Consider the following 16,355-nt stretch of genomic DNA (forward strand, 5'->3'; position numbering starts at 1 on the left):
TCAATAGGGAAAAACAAAAAAGGAAAAAACAAAGGTTAAACTGGGATTTGTGAAAGAAGAAAGGATTAATAATTGGAAGTGAATAAAGGCAGGATTGGGAAGAAGAACAGAGGTGTGCATGATGTGCTAAATTTCACCCAATTTTCTCTCAAATTTTATTAAAATAAGAGAAAACTCTCGAAAAGTCATTTTTCCTAATTTCTCTGTGATTTTCCACATTTCTCTGTGACTTAAATTCTGCCTTTTCTTACAGATGATGACAAGATCTTTCAAAACAGGTTGCTAGAAGTTGTGATGTCTCTAAAAGGTACGTGAGCGGCATAATGAGAGTGTAGACCAATATGGGATCCTTGCTTTTATACTGTTTCCAAGGTATTAGTGGTTGCTGCTATACTGATCGTATATACTGATTGCAAATTTATGCTCCCACTGAAGATCAAGCTTCACGGTAGCTGCTGATCTTTTACTTTATATCTAGGAAGAAAGCCTTCTACTTTCTCAAGATTCTTCCAAACTTTTCAAGAGAAAAAATACCAGATTTCAAGTTTGCATAGCAAAATGTGACAGACAAGAATTAGTACTGATTCAGGGAATTTAATCAGCTGCAGATAAATACTAAACTGGGAATTCAGTCATCAAAACCTATTGTTTAGAAGTAAAAAATGTTTGCCTCCAGAACTAGAATTCACTTAGCATTTATTCAATGATATTTAAAACTTTGTATTTTGTAGTCTGATCCCCAAGACAAATCTCACGAGAAGTGACCTTCGTTCTAATGTCATAGTTGACTTTCTCTATAGGCATAATAAGGTCCTTAGTCTCTTGTTCTAAAATTGCTGTGGTTTTTTTTTCTCCACATTTTAGAACAAGGATTATTAACCTTACTACTAAGGGGGGTCTGTGAATAGGCTTTAGAGAATATATGACCCCCCCTGAAATGATATGTAATCTTTGTGAACACTAGCATATAGCTCATGAAATTCACAACAGGGCATGTGTCTCTAAAAGGTTTATGAACCTCTTTTTTGAAGTTACATAATTTTCTTCATGGACTCTCTTTCCTTAGATGGGAAAGTCAATGTCAACGACTTGAACGCAATACTGGATAATATGGGAATCAAGCTCTCAGATAAGGAACTTGAGGCTCTGACTCAAAATCTCCCTGGTGATGGTGAGCAAGTTTCCAGATACCATAGTTCCATGTTGGGAGAGCTTGGACAATAAAGGTTGAGGGGAAAGGGCCCTTAGGAATGGTAATCTACACTGATAGTAAGAAGCTATAAATATGGGCAAAGCATGTAAAGAGCATATAAGCAGCCAGCTACCAAGTCACCGTGAAAACATTGCCCTTTGTATGAATGTCTTTTATGTTCTTTACCCATATTATGGTCACTAGAAGACAGTCTTCCACATTTTAAAAAGAAAAATGCAGGCCACTTAGATGACAGTACTTCTGAATTTCTTCCCATTACTAATGCATATAGCTTTGAAATAGTATAGAACTATAAGTAAAATTAATATTTTTGAAATGGCATGTTGTTATGTTTAGGCTTTTCTTTCTAGTATTAATGAAGCCAATGAAAACTGAATAAATTAATAGCCTAGAAAGATATTCTTCAGTAAATAGTTCTTAAGTAAGCATATATAAAGTACTTAAGATAATGCCTGGCACATAGTAAGTTAGGATTTATTATATTTACTCCAACATTGTCTTTCACAATATTTCATGAGTCTTTTATATCTCATTATGACTTTAATTTTCTTCTACAGTTGATAGGAGGACTTCTCCTAAAACACCGATGAAGGAACTGCAAACTTTTACAGGTAAATGAGAAGTTGATGTAAATCTAGGGTTTCAGTCCTTTATAATAGTTTTTTTCAGTGGTATTTCTGGTATCTTATAAATTCTGATGTTTTATTTTTAAATATATGAATCATGGATTGACATTAGGAAAGTTTCTACACTAGGATACAAGACTATATGTCAATTTTAAATCCTAAGTTTTCTGTTACTTGTGCAAGTAATATGCTTCGGGTCACAAATGTTTAAATGAAAAATATCTAGAAATGTATAGAAAATGGCATGGTGAAGCTTAGAAATGATCAAGATAATGTATTCCTGATATCATCAATAATTCTTACCAAAGCAAATGTTTTTGAAGAATAATTTATATAAGAATCTGCGTTATCTTAATTCACTCATCAGATTTTATTCTGAAAGTTGTTTTTTTCCAGCTTTAGGAAAAATGGTCTTCAATTTATAATAAATGTGGTATTTTATTACCATAAGATACCATAAGATACGCTCATAAAGATATGCTTTATTACCATAAGATATGCTCAAGGGTTCTGCAATTGAGAATATCTTCGCCTAACACCTCATCTTGAAATTAGGATATCATTAAACTTCATAGTACATATTTTACAACTTGATATAATACCAGAGTTCCGAAAGCTTATATGTCTATTGTTCCCTCTCTTAAAAGATGAGAAGGTTGATTCTAATAACCTGAAAATTTTCCTGGGAAGCCTGGGGATTGAGCTCACAGATCAGGAAAAAGAGAAGCTACTGAAAACACTGCCAATTGATGGTGAGATTGATAGAGGTGTCATGGAGGTCTTTTGTTGGTCTTTAGGTCTGTGCAAATATTTTCAACTTTGTTTCTATTTATTTTTCCCCAAAAGTATAAAAGAAAAAATATTAAATTGAGTTATAAGTATATAGCAACCTGTCACTGTCGCTTAGAATTTATATTGGAAGTTAAATAACCCTTTAGACAAGAGTTGACATTAACAGATAAACATATTGTTACCTATCAAGCTACTAATTTGTTCATATCATGAGAAGAGAAAAAAAAAGAAAGATTGGAGATCCATGAAAAAAAAATAAAGATGGGAAGCAGAAATTTAAAAGCAAAGGGAAGCTATACTCATGTTTGAGCAAGGAGACTTCCTCAGGTACTGGAATAAAGAGGTTTGTCACAAGGAGAGAGGTTTCTGTTTCCAACCTTCATTATATTAGATGAAATAAACTAAAAATTAGAGACAACTCTTCTTAAAATGTTATTTTTGAAATTGTTTATTTAAATTATTATTTATTTCACACCATTTTTGCGATTTCATGTTAATTTCCCCATTGCATGAATTATGGCTTTTCTTACAGCTGCTGGAAAGGTATATCACAACAGGTTGCTAAAGGGTGTGAAATCTCTCAATGGTGAGTAAGACCTAATTAAAAGTCATACTGTCTGACATTCCCCAACTTGACAATTTTATTCCAATTATGAATCCTGGCTCCTCACTTTGGTATCATTCCTTATTTATGATTCTTGCAGTCTACCCACATTTTAACTGATAACAGCGTATATTTTATCTTGTAGGAAGTTCCATATGGAACTTGCATTTTTTTTCAACTCTGTACACCCCTTCTCTATGCACGAAAAAATCACTTCACCTTAAACAAACAAACATAATAAATAAATAAATAGAAAGTTGATATGCATGCAGAATTTTGGCATAATACACTTTTTTTTCATGTTCCTACCTTCTATCTTTCCTAAGGGGGAAAGGTTCATGTAAATAACCTGGACAACACCCTTAAAAAATTGGGACTTGAGCTCACGGAAGAGGAACTTGCAAAGCTGTCAAAAAATCTACAAGTTGATGGTGAACACTACAGATGACCTCAGGCCGTTTTTTAATTTTTCCTTTATATCTGATATGTTTGAAAATAGATTTAATTGACAGATACATGTTAGAAAGCTTGGAGGAGAGCCCAATTTTATTTTTTTTACTGAAGTCTTTAATTTTAATTCCAATGTAGTTAACATAGAAAATTATATTATTTCAGGTATATAATATATTAACAATTCTATATATATGTGATAAGTATACTCTTTAGTCCCCATCACCTGTTTCACCCATTCCCGCACCCACCTCCCCTCTGGTAACTACCAGTTTGTTCTCTATAGTTAAGAGTCTACTTCTTGGTTTGTCTCTCTCTTCTTTTTTTTTTCTTTGTTTACTCATTTTGTTTCTTAAATTTCACATATGAGTGAAATCATATAGTATTTGTCTTTAACATTTCTCTTAGCATTATACTCTTTAGCTCCATCCATGTTGTTGCAAATGGCAAGATTCCATTCTTTTTTAAGGCTGAATAATACTCCATCATACACACACACACACACACACACACACACACACACACACACACACACATGTTCTACGTCTTTATCCATTCATCTATTGATGGACACTTGGAGGAGAGCCCAATTTTAAAGTCAGAATAAATCTTGGATCTTCATTACAATTAACCTAAAACAGCATCACCTCTCCGTAAATATACCAAAAACTGCAGAGGGTGCTGTCAGGACTCTAATAGTCTAAACAATAAGAAAGCAAAATAATAGGGATCTGAAAATCTATTTATAGAGAAGTCAACAAGCCATTCTTCTATCTATCCTCCTGTCTAATGAAATCTTCATTCGAAAACGTGTTCAAAGATTTTTATCATAGTGCATGAGACCTTCAAGCTCCATCTGCCTGTGTGGACATATCTTCTCTCATTTTTCTACTGTTCCAGCCATGTTGAGCTGCTTGTAGTTTTACCCACATAGCATGATGTCCCTGGACATTTTTCTCAACTTCTCCTCCATGTGAAGGCTCTTCCATCCTTCCATATTTCGTATCAACTGCTCTGATACATTAATGTAGTTCACACACATCTCCTGCAGGAAGCAATCTTAGAACATACCAAGCTGGATTAGTGGTCCCTTCCTCAGCTGTTTGTGGGTACATGAAGTAAAGTTACCAGAATACCTGGCCAACTCCAATAGTATCTTCAGCTATGGCTTATAATGGCATCCAAAATACTAGGAAGAGCACACTTTTCCTGACCCAGTTTCTAGTATACAAGAGACCTTTGTATTGATGGAGATCATCTTAACTCCCTGAGATCCAGGCATTTTCTAAATGGTCTCAGGTAAAATGAAGATGTAAGGAATTTTTAATGGAATTGTTTCCTTAAAATATATGTCTTAAATTTGTCTTCTGGGCTTCTGACATTATTTTCATTGTGCCTTTTCTTGTAGCTAATGGAATGGTTGGTCTGAAAGAGGTGATGGATGGAGTAAAAGCTACTACAGGTAAGAGAGAAATTATGAATCTAAAACATTTAGTATTTATAATAATTACATTTCATCATTATTCCTCAATTGCCATATTAGTTATGGCATTTATTTCTTGGTTCATTAAATTACTAGCAACTCATTTGTTTTCTGGTATATTTTTTATTTGTATATTTTGTTCTTCTCTTTTTTAGAATGGCCAAACTCTGTACTAGTGAAATAATATATGAAGTAAAATTTTGATAAAGACTACAGATAACTGACAAAAAATGAGACTAACAGATCTTACCTTATTTTATACATTTATTTGAATAAGTAATTTATAATATTCCAATTGAATAGCAGATACATAATGTAAATCTCACAGGGTTCAGAGTTGCCTTGCCATTGTCATTGTGACTGTGACTTCTTTTATTAGCACTTAGAGATCAAATTCTTTTTCTGTGAAAGTCATCGTCAGTATATTTGGAGAGGTCTCATTGGCCTATGCTCTTTATTCTGTACCGATTCAATCTATATAGCCATAGATTAATTTTCCCTGTTTGGAGTCATTAGATGATCCTTTAAATTCGTATATGTAATGATGTCTATTTTTTTAAGGAGGGGAGGTTGATGTCAAAGATGTGAAAGCTATTCTGAAAAACATGGGAATAGAGTTCACAGATAAGGAACGTTTGAAGCTGCTGAAAAATCTGCCTTTCAATGGTAGGCATTTATATACTGATGTGACCTTAAAGTGTTCTTTGAAGCTTTTAAAGATTTTTTAATTTAAATTCCAGTTAGTTAACATACAGTGTAATACTAGTTTCAGGTGTACAATTTGGTGATTCAACACATCCACACATCACCCTGTGCTCATCACAAGTGCCCTCCTTCATCCCCATCACCCGTGTCACCCTTCCCTCACCATCTTCCCCTCTGGTGACCATCAGTTTGTTCCCTATAGTTAGGAGTCTGTTTCTTGGTTTGCCTTTCTTTTTTACCCCGTGTTTGTTTTGTCCCCTCTTAAGCTTTTTTTTTTTTTTTTTTAGAAACTCAAACTATCCCCATTTGCTAAGATGCAACAGTAAATAAACAAGCAAATGCCAAACAAAATAATTTAAATGTTCACTTATTGTAGAGGGAAATTTCCATCTATGCAGTTTAACTCTCTGTTTTGGAATAATCATCCCCATGATGCTGACTCATGCCATCAAGGGGACTACATTTCTGAGGCTACCCTTACCTTTTTAGATACCTATAGGCAGTTGTGGGAAGCAACCAAGGGAAAGAAGTGGTGTTAGACCGGAAGGGGATAAAAGGTCAGAGGTGATATTTTCCAAAAAAGCTGTGCATGTTATAGAGTGCCTTGTATGCTAAATTTTAGATAGACTTACCATATTATAAACTTTCCCTAATTTTCTCTCAAACTTTATTTTAATGAGGGAAGTTTCTAGGGCAAATCATGAAAATCTCAGTTTTACTAGAGTTTTAGTGAATAGCCACATCATTTCTCTATGACCTTAATTGTGTTCTTTATTATAGATGATAACAAGGTCTTTAAAAACAGGTTGCTAGATGGTGTGAAGTCCCTTAAAGGTGAGTGAGAAACATAATAAGAATACAAATGAATATGAGATCTTCATTTTATACTGTTTCCAAGATATGAATTTGAATGCTGCCATCTGTCATATGTACTGATTGCAAATGTATGCTTTTTTGGACCTCAATCTTTATTTTAGCAGTTGAATCTGATGTTCTATCTTGGAAGTAAAGCACCACACTTTCTTGTCATATTCGAAATTTTCAGGAAGAGAAATATCAAATTTCATGTTTACATGGGAAAAAATATAAATGATTAGCAGTGATTCAGAGAACTTAATAAATAGAAAAAACTAAATTGGAAGTTCATTCATCAAAAGTCAACCTACTATTGTTTAGAACTACATAATGTTTGCCTCCAGTACCAGAATTCCCTAAGCATTCATTGAACATCATTTTTTTCAACCAGATTTTTTTTAATTCATTAAGAAAATTGAGGCTGGCAAGAGTGATAGCCCTCAGCTTTACATCTTCAATCCCTCCCTATTCAGGTATCTTTAAGCACACCCATGTTAGTATAAAGGATGAGTGAGAAGTCCCTCTTCCTCCTCAAAGCTTACCAGGATGCCCTTGACTCCACTGTCTCCCATATCTTTTAAGACCTTGCCCCACTGGCCATTTTCAACCTCTTCAGCCCATTTACATGTTCAACATACACCATCCTATAAAATAAGCAAACTAGAACTCTCCACACCCCTTTTTGGCCACAACTCAATCTCTTTCTTCCCTTTTTCATCCATTTCTTGAGAGACTTTTCTGTACTCTGAGCCCATATTTCTGTACCTAATTCTCAAACTAATTTCAGTATTAAATGCCATTTAAAACCTTGTGTTTCTGTAGGCTGGTCCCCAAGACAAGTCTCAAGGGAAGTAGCCATAGTTCTAAATTTGTAATTGACTGCTTAAAATATTTTGTCTCTGTGCTAAAATTGTTGAACATTAATTTATTTTTTTCACTTTAGAGCAAACATTTTCTGTTTGGTCCGAAGCAAATTTTGTGAATAATGATCTACTGCTTAAGAAATTCACAATGGGATATGTGTATCAAAAAAGTGTAAGAACTTCTCTTTTGAAGTCATTTAATATTCTTTATGGACTGTCACTTTTCTTAGGTGGGAAGGTCAATATGAACAACCTGGGCACTGTTCTGAACAACCTGGGGATAAAGCTTGCAGATACGGAACTTAAAGATCTGGCTGAAAACATGCATGTTGGTGGTAAGCATATTATCATATATACTAGTTAACCCTAGAGAGAGGTTAATTACAAGAAACTTGGGTGGGGGGGGGGGAATGCCCTTTTTCATAGGGAAAAGGGAAGGCCCAAGAGCAGTGTGAGACACCATATCAATGACTAAAACACAGAGAATGTCATTTGAGGTTATGAGTATCCAGTTAACAAAGTCAAAATTAAACCAGTTTTTTATATGTGTGATATGTATGACTTTTATGTTCTCTGTAAGTATCATGTTTAGTAGTTGAGTCTTTCCAGTTTTGAATACAAGAATGCAGATTCTTTAGACACATTCACTTCTAAGTAACTTCCCCTTACTAACACAAATAAATTTGAGATATTATAGGCCAAACTGCACCATTGCGATAGCGTGGTTTTCATGTTTAGAATTTTCTTGTTATTCATGCTTGTCTTAGAATAAAAGTTGAGTAGAATAATAATCTAAAAAGTGTGTTCAAAAATATTTGTTTAAATAAATATTAGCAATTATGATGGGGCCTGACACATAGTTAAGTGCAACTGTTATAGTTCTTCCCATGTTTTCCCACAAACTTTTGTATTATATCTAGAATGTAATATTTGAAGTCTATATAATATATGAGATCCATAATATATGGGATCTATAATATACTGCGATTTTATCTTCTCTTATAGTTGATGAGAAAATTCCTCTAGAAACACTGATGGAAAACATCACAGATTTTACAGGTGACTGAAAAGTTACTATAAAATTAGGATTCCAATTATCTACATTAAATTTTGGTTTTTGCTAATATTTCCTGGTACTTCATCACTGACTTGTAAATTCTGGCATTTCTCTATATTTATTAATGAAATATTTGCTTCTAGTGTTACATGTATTGATATAAAATTATCTGATTTTGCAATGAAATTACCATACGATTTCTTGCTTTCAAATTCTACAATCTCTGTTGTTTATGCCAATAATGTAATTCACTTCGCCAGTGTTTAATAACCACAGTATAGAATGGCACAGCAAATTAGAGAGTGAAGCCTAAAATTGATGGAAGTAATGAATTTATTGTATTTATCATATAATTCTTATTTTTTAAATTAAAATACTTTTTCAAAGAAAAATTCATATAAGCATCTATTTTTTTAATTAATAGATCAAATTTCAATCTGAAAGTAGTCTGTCCTGATTTTAGAAGACTCTCTTGTTCACATTAAGAAAATAAATTTGACCTATCATCTACATTGATTCTGTAGTTGAAAATGTTTGTTTGTTTTTATTACTGTAGTTTTCAGTCTGAAAACAAGGAGATGGTATTAATTATCCTAAAATAACTTTTTTCATTAGAAATAATTACTATTATCTGGAGGCGCCTGGGTGGCTCAGTCGGTTAATCGTCCGACTTCAGCTCAGGTCATGATCTCGCAGCTTGTGAGTTCAAGCCCCGCATCAGGCTCTGTGCTGACAGCTCAGGGCCTGGAGCCTGCTTCAGATTCTGTGTCTCCCTCTCTCTCTGCCCCTTGCCCACTTGCTCTCTCTCTCAAAAATAAGTGATAAAACATTTAAAAACTTTAAAAAAAAAGAAATGATTACCGCTATCTGAAATGAAGATGTATACCAAATTTCTTATTTTCAAAGGTGAGAAGATTGAATCTAGTGAGCTAAAAAATGTTCTGGGAAATCTCGGAATTGAGCTCACAGATAAGGAACTAGAGAAGCTGCTGAAAATCCTGCCAATTGATGGTGAGTCATACAAGTGTCTGTGGGAGCTTCCAGGGAAATTAGATTTTTACAGATCTGCATGAAAAGTTTCACTTCTTCTCAAACATGATGGAACATTTTTAAAAAACTAAAATGTAAGCTACATCTTAAAACAGTAAGTGTCGTTTAGAGTTTATTTTAGAAGCCAAGCAACTCCTCAGATGTAAGTTGCCATCAGAGCCAACAAATGTCTACTGTCACCCTTCGGGGCTTATACCATAAGAAGGAAAAAGAGAGGGATAAGCGGGCAATGGAAGAAATTAAAAATAAAAGAATTAAAAAGAAAGGAAAGAGATATTTGTACAGTACAGTAGGCCCACTCAAGGGGACCAGCTTATCATATTGAAAAAGCCTTCTCTTCCTTAATTTCACTGTTCTATAAAGATGAAAATTTTAGGTGAAACATTTTTTAAAAAATTTTTAATGTTTTTTTTTTTTGAGAGACACAGAGTGATAGAGCACGAGCAGGGGAGGGGCAGAGAGAGAGAGGGAGACACAGAATCCGAAGCAGGCTCCAGACTCTGAGTTGTCAGCACAGAGCCTGACGCGAGGCTCAAACTCACAAACTGCGAGATCACGACCTGAGCCGAAGTCAGACGCTTAGCCACCTGAGTCATCCAGGCACCCCATAAGTGAAATATTTATAATGGTACTACTGAGTTATCATCCACATATTGTACAAGTAACCCAATATAGCATACAATTAAGTGAATTCTGATGTATTCACCACATTCATCACAACAATCAATTTTAGAACATTTTTATTATCCCAGAAAGATATTCCATACCTATTAACAGTCACCTCCCAATTTCTCCATCTCCCTCAGCCCTGGGCAACCACTAATCTATTTTCTGTCTCCATCAGTTTCCCTATTCTGGATATTCCACATAAATAGAATCATATAATATGTGGTCCGTAGTGACTAGTTTCACTTAACATAATGTTTTCCAGGTTTATCTCTGTCCTGTTATGTATTAATACAGTTGATGCTTGAACAACACAGGGGTAAAGAGCGCTGACTCCCTGTGCAGTCAAAAATCTGTGTATAACTTTTGACTCTCCAAAAACTTAACTGCTAATTGCTTACTGATGACCAGAAGAAGCCTAACTGATAACATAAAGTCAATTAACATACATTTTGTTGTTATATGTATTATATACCCTATTCTTACAATAGGTAAGCCAGAGAAAATAAAATGCTAATAAGAAAATCATAAGGTGGGGCACCTGGGTGGCTCAGTCAGTTAAGCGTCTGACTTGAGCTCAGGTCATGATCTCATGGTTTGTGGGTTCGAGCCCTGCATCAGGATCTGTGCTGACAGCTCTCTCTCAAAACTAAATCAACATTAAAAAAATAATTTAAGAAAATCCTAAGGAAGAGGAAATACATTTACAGTGCTATACTATAAAAAAAAAAAACCACGTATAAATGGACCTGCACAGTTCAAACCTCTGTTTTTCTAAAGTCAACTGTACTTTGTTTCTTTTCACTGCTGAAAAATAGGCTATTCTATGGATATAACACATTTTATTTATCCATTCATCGGTTGATACGCATTTGGATTGTTTCCACATTTTAGCTATTATGAATAATTCTCCTATGAACGTTCATGTACAAGTTTTTACATGGGTATATATTTTCATTTGTCTTGGGTATATACCTAAGAGAGAAATTGTTGGGTCATATGGTAATTCTGTGTTTCACCTTTTGAGGAAGTGCAGGCTGTTTTCCAAAGAGGCTGCATTACTTTCCATTTCCACCAGCGGTGCATCAGAGTCCCAGTTCCTCCACATCCTGGTCAACACTTGTTACTTCTGTCCTTTGATAATATCTTAGTGGGTATGAGGTGGTATCTTATCTGGTTTCGACTTGCATTACCCTGATTGCTAATGATGTTAAGCATCTTTTCATGTGAATATTGGCTAAACGTATACCTCCTTTGGAGAAAAATCCACTCATAACCCTCATCCGTTTTTAAATTTGGTTATCTTCTTATTATTGAATCGTAGAAGTTCTTTATACATTCTAGATACAAGTCCCTTATATTTTCTAGATATAAGTTCCTTATCAGATACATGATTGCAAAAGTTTTCTCCTGTCCTGTGAATTATCTTTTTACTTTCTTGACAGTGTTCCTTGATGCACAAAAGATTTTTAACTTTGATGATGTCCAGGGTATAACTTTTTCTTTTGTTGCTTGTGTTTGGGTGTCATATATTAAAAAAACGTCTAATCTAAGGTTAAGAAAATTTACAGTTATGTTTTCTTTCAACATTTTTATAGTTTTAACACTTATAATTAGGTCTTTGATCCATTTTGAGTTACTTTTTGTATAAAATGTGAGATAGGGATCCAAAAGAATATTCTCTTTGCATGTGACTGTCCAGTTGTCCCAGCACCATTTATTAAAAACACTGTTCTTTCTTCATTGAATGTGCAAGTACCTTTGTCAAAAATCAGCTGACCAAACATTGGAAGGTTTATTTCTGGATTGTAAATTCTATTCCATTAATCTATATATCTAGTTTTATGCCAGTACCTCACTGTCTTGATTACTGTCACTTTGTAGTTTAAACTGAAAAGTGTGAGTCCCCTACTTCTTTTTCCTTTTTAAGATTATTTTTGCTTTTTGGAGCCTGAGCTTTACCATATGAATATTAGGACCACCTCATCAGTTTCTGCAAACAAACCAGCTGGAATTTTTTATAAGAATGTATTGACTCCATGGATCAGTTTAGGGAATATTGTCACATTCACAGTATTAAGTCTTCCAATCCATAAACATAGGATGTCTTTTCATTTATTTAGGTCTTATTTAATTTCTTTCTATAATGGTTTATAGTCTCCAGAGTATAAGTTTTGTACTTCTTTTGTTAAAATTATTCTTTTTTTTTTTTTTACATAGTTCTTTTTTTTTATTTTTTTTATTTTTTAATATATGAAATTTACTGTCAAATTGGTTTCCATACAACACCCAGTGCTCATCCCAAAAGGTGCCCTCCTCAATACCCATCACCCACCCTGCCCTCCCTCCCACCCCCCATCAACCCTCAGTTTGTTCTCAGTTTTTAACAGTCTCTTATGCTTTGGCTCTCTCCCACTCTAACCTCTTTTTTTTTTTTTTTTTTTTTTCCCTTCCCCTCCCCCGTGGGTTTCTGTGATGTTTCTCAGGATCCACATAAGAGTGAAACCATATGGTATCTGTCTTTCTCTGTATGGCTTATTTCACTTAGCATCACACTCTCCAGTTCCATCCATGTTGCTACAAAAGGCCATATTTCATTTTTTCTCATTGCCACGTAGTATTCCATTGTGTATATAAACCACAATTTCTTTCTCCATTCATCAGTTGATGGACATTTAGGCTCTTTCCATAATTTGGCTATTGTTGAGAGTGCCGCTATAAACATTGGGGTACAGGTGCCCCTATGCATCAGTACTCCTGTATCCCTTGGATAAATGCCTAGCAGTGCTATTGCTGGGTCATAGGGTAGGTCTATTTTTAATTTTCTGAGGAACCTCCACACTGCTTTCCAGAGCGGCTGCACCAATTTGCATTCCCACCAACAGTGCAAGAGGGTTCCTGTTTCTCCACATCCTCTCCAGCATCTATAGTCTCCTGATTTCTTCATTTTGGCCAGTCTGACTGGCGTGAGGTGGTATCTCAGTGTGGTTTTGATTTGTATTTCCCTGATAAGGAGCGACGTTGAACATCTTTTCATGTGCCTGTTGGCCATCCGGATGTCTTTTTTAGAGAAGTGTCTATTCATGTTTTCTGCCCATTTCTTCACTGGGTTATTTGTTTTTCGGGTGTGGAGTTTGATGAGCTCTTTATAGATTTTGGATACTAGCCCTTTGTCCGATGTGTCATTTGCAAATATCTTTTCCCATTCCGTTGGTTGCCTTTTAGTTTTGTTGGTTGTTTCCTTTGCTGTGCAGAAGCTTTTTATCTTCATAAGGTCCCAGTAATTCACTTTTGCTTTTAATTCCCTTGCCTTTGGGGATGTGCCGAGTAAGAGATTGCTACGGCTGAGGTCAGAGAGGTCTTTTCCTGCTTTCTCCTCTAAGGTTTTGATGGTTTCCTGTCTCACATTCAGGTCCTTTATCCATTTTGAGTTTATTTTTGTGAATGGTGTGAGAAAGTGGTCTAGTTTCAACCTTCTGCATGTTGCTGTCCAGTTCTCCCAGCACCATTTGTTAAAGAGACTGTCTTTTTTCCATTGGATGTTCTTTCCTGCTTTGTCAAAGATGAGTTGGCCATACGTTTGTGGGTCTAGTTCTGGGGTTTCTATTCTATTCCATTGGTCTATGTGTCTGTTTTTATGCCAATACTATGCTGTCTTGATGATGACAGCTTTGTAGTAGAGGTTAAAGTCTGGGATTGTGATGCCTCCTGCTTTGGTCTTCTTCTTTAAAATCACTTTGGCTATTCGGGGCCTTTTGTGGTTCCATATGAATTTTAGGATTGCTTGTTCTAGTTTCGAGAAGAATGCTGGTGCAATTTTGATTGGGATTGCATTGAATGTGTAGATAGCTTTGGGTAGTATTGACATTTTGACAATATTTATTCTTCCAATCCATGAGCAGGGAATGTCTTTCCATTTCTTTATATCTTCTTCAATTACCTGCATAAGCTTTCTATAGTTTTCAGCATACAGATCTTTTACATCTTTGGTTAGATTTATTCCTAGGTATTTTATGCTTCTTGGTGCAATTGTGAATGGGATCAGTTTCTTCATTTGTCTTTCTGTTGCTTCGTTGTTAGTGTATAAGAATGCAACTGATTTCTGCACATTGATTTTGTATCCTGCAACTTTGCTGAATTCATGTATCAGTTCTAGCAGACTTTTGGTGGAGTCTATCGGATTTTCCATGTATAATATCATGTCATCTGCAAAAAGCGAAAGCTTGACTTCATCTTTGCCAATTTTGATGCCTTTGATTTCCTTTGTTGTCTGATTGCTGATGCTAGAACTTCCAGCACTATGTTAAACAACAGCGGTGACAGTGGGCATCCCTGTCGTGTTCCTGATCTCAGGGAAAAAGCTCTCAGTTTTTCCCCGTTGAGGATGATGTTAGCTGTGGGCTTTTCATAAATGGCCTTTATGATCTTTAAGTATGTTCCTTCTATCCCGACTTTCTCGAGGGTTTTTATTAAGAAAGGGTGCTGGATTTTGTCAAAGGCCTTTTCTGCATCGATTGACAGGATCATATGGTTCTTCTCTTTTTTTTTGTTAATGTGATGTATCACGTTGATCGATTTGCGAATGTTGAACCAGCCCTGCATCCCAGGAATGAATCCCACTTGATCATGGTGAATAATTCTTTTTATATGCTGTTGAATTCGATTTGCTAGTATCTTATTAAGAATTTTTGCATCCATATTCATCAGGGATATTGGCCTGTAGTTCTCTTTTTTTACTGGGTCTCTGTCTGGTTTAGGAATCAAAGTAATACTGGCTTCATAGAATGAGTCTGGAAGTTTTCCTTCCCTTTCTATTTCTTGGAATAGCTTGAGAAGGATAGGTATTATCTCTGCTTTAAATGTCTGGTAGAACTCCCCTGGGAAGCCATCTGGTCCTGGACTCTTATTTGTTGGGAGATTTTTGATAACCGATTCGATTTCTTCGCTGGTTATGGGTCTGTTCAAGCTTTCTATTTCCTCCTGATTGAGTTTTGGAAGAGTGTGGGTGTTTAGGAATTTGTCCATTTCTTCCAGGTTGTCCAATTTGCTGGCATATAATTTTTCATAGTATTCCCTGATAATTGTTTGTATCTCTGAGGGATTGGTTGTAATCATTCCATTTTCATTCATGATTTTATCTATTTGGGTCATCTCCCTTTTCTTTTTGAGAAGCCTGGCTAGAGGTTTGTCAATTTTGTTTATTTTTTCAAAAAACCAACTCTTGGTTTCGTTGATCTGCTCTACAGTTTTTTTAGATTCTATATTGTTTATTTCTGCTCTGATCTTTATGATTTCTCTTCTTCTGCTGGGTTTAGGCTGCCTTTGCTGTTCTGCTTCTATTTCCTTTAGGTGTGCTGTTAGATTTTGTATTTGGGATTTTTCTTGTTTCTTGAGATAGGCCTGGATTGCAATGTATTTTCCTCTCAGGACTGCCTTCGCTGCGTCCCAAAGCGTTTGGATTGTTGTATTTTCATTTTCGCTTGTTTCCATATATATTTTAATTTCTTCTCTAATTGCCTGGTTGACCCACTCATTCGTTAGTAGGGTGTTCTTTAACCTCCATGCTTTTGGAGGTTTTCCAGACTTTTTCCTGTGGTTGATTTCAAGCTTCATAGCATTGTGGTCTGAAAGTATGCATGGTATAATTTCAATTCTTGTAAACTTATGAAGGGCTGTTTTGTGACCCAGTATATGATCTATCTTGGAGAATGTTCCATGTGCACTCGAGAAGAAAGTATATTCTGTTGCTTTGGGATGCAGAGTTCTAAATAGATCTGTCAAGTCCATCTGATCCAATGTATCATTCAGGGCCCTTGTTTCTTTATTGACTGTGTGTCTAGATGATCTATCCATTTCTGTAAGTGGGGTGTTAAAGTCCCCTGCAATGACCACATTCTTATCAATAAGGTTGCTTATGTTTATGAGTAATTGTTTTATATATCTGGGGGCTCGGGTATTTGGCGCATAGACATTTATAATAGTTAGCTCTTC

The sequence above is a fragment of the Panthera onca genome (genome assembly GCF_046562875.1).
Source record: "Panthera onca isolate mPanOnc1 chromosome E1 unlocalized genomic scaffold, mPanOnc1 haplotype 2 h2.Chr16_ul_3, whole genome shotgun sequence".
NCBI lineage: Eukaryota > Metazoa > Chordata > Mammalia > Carnivora > Felidae > Panthera > Panthera onca.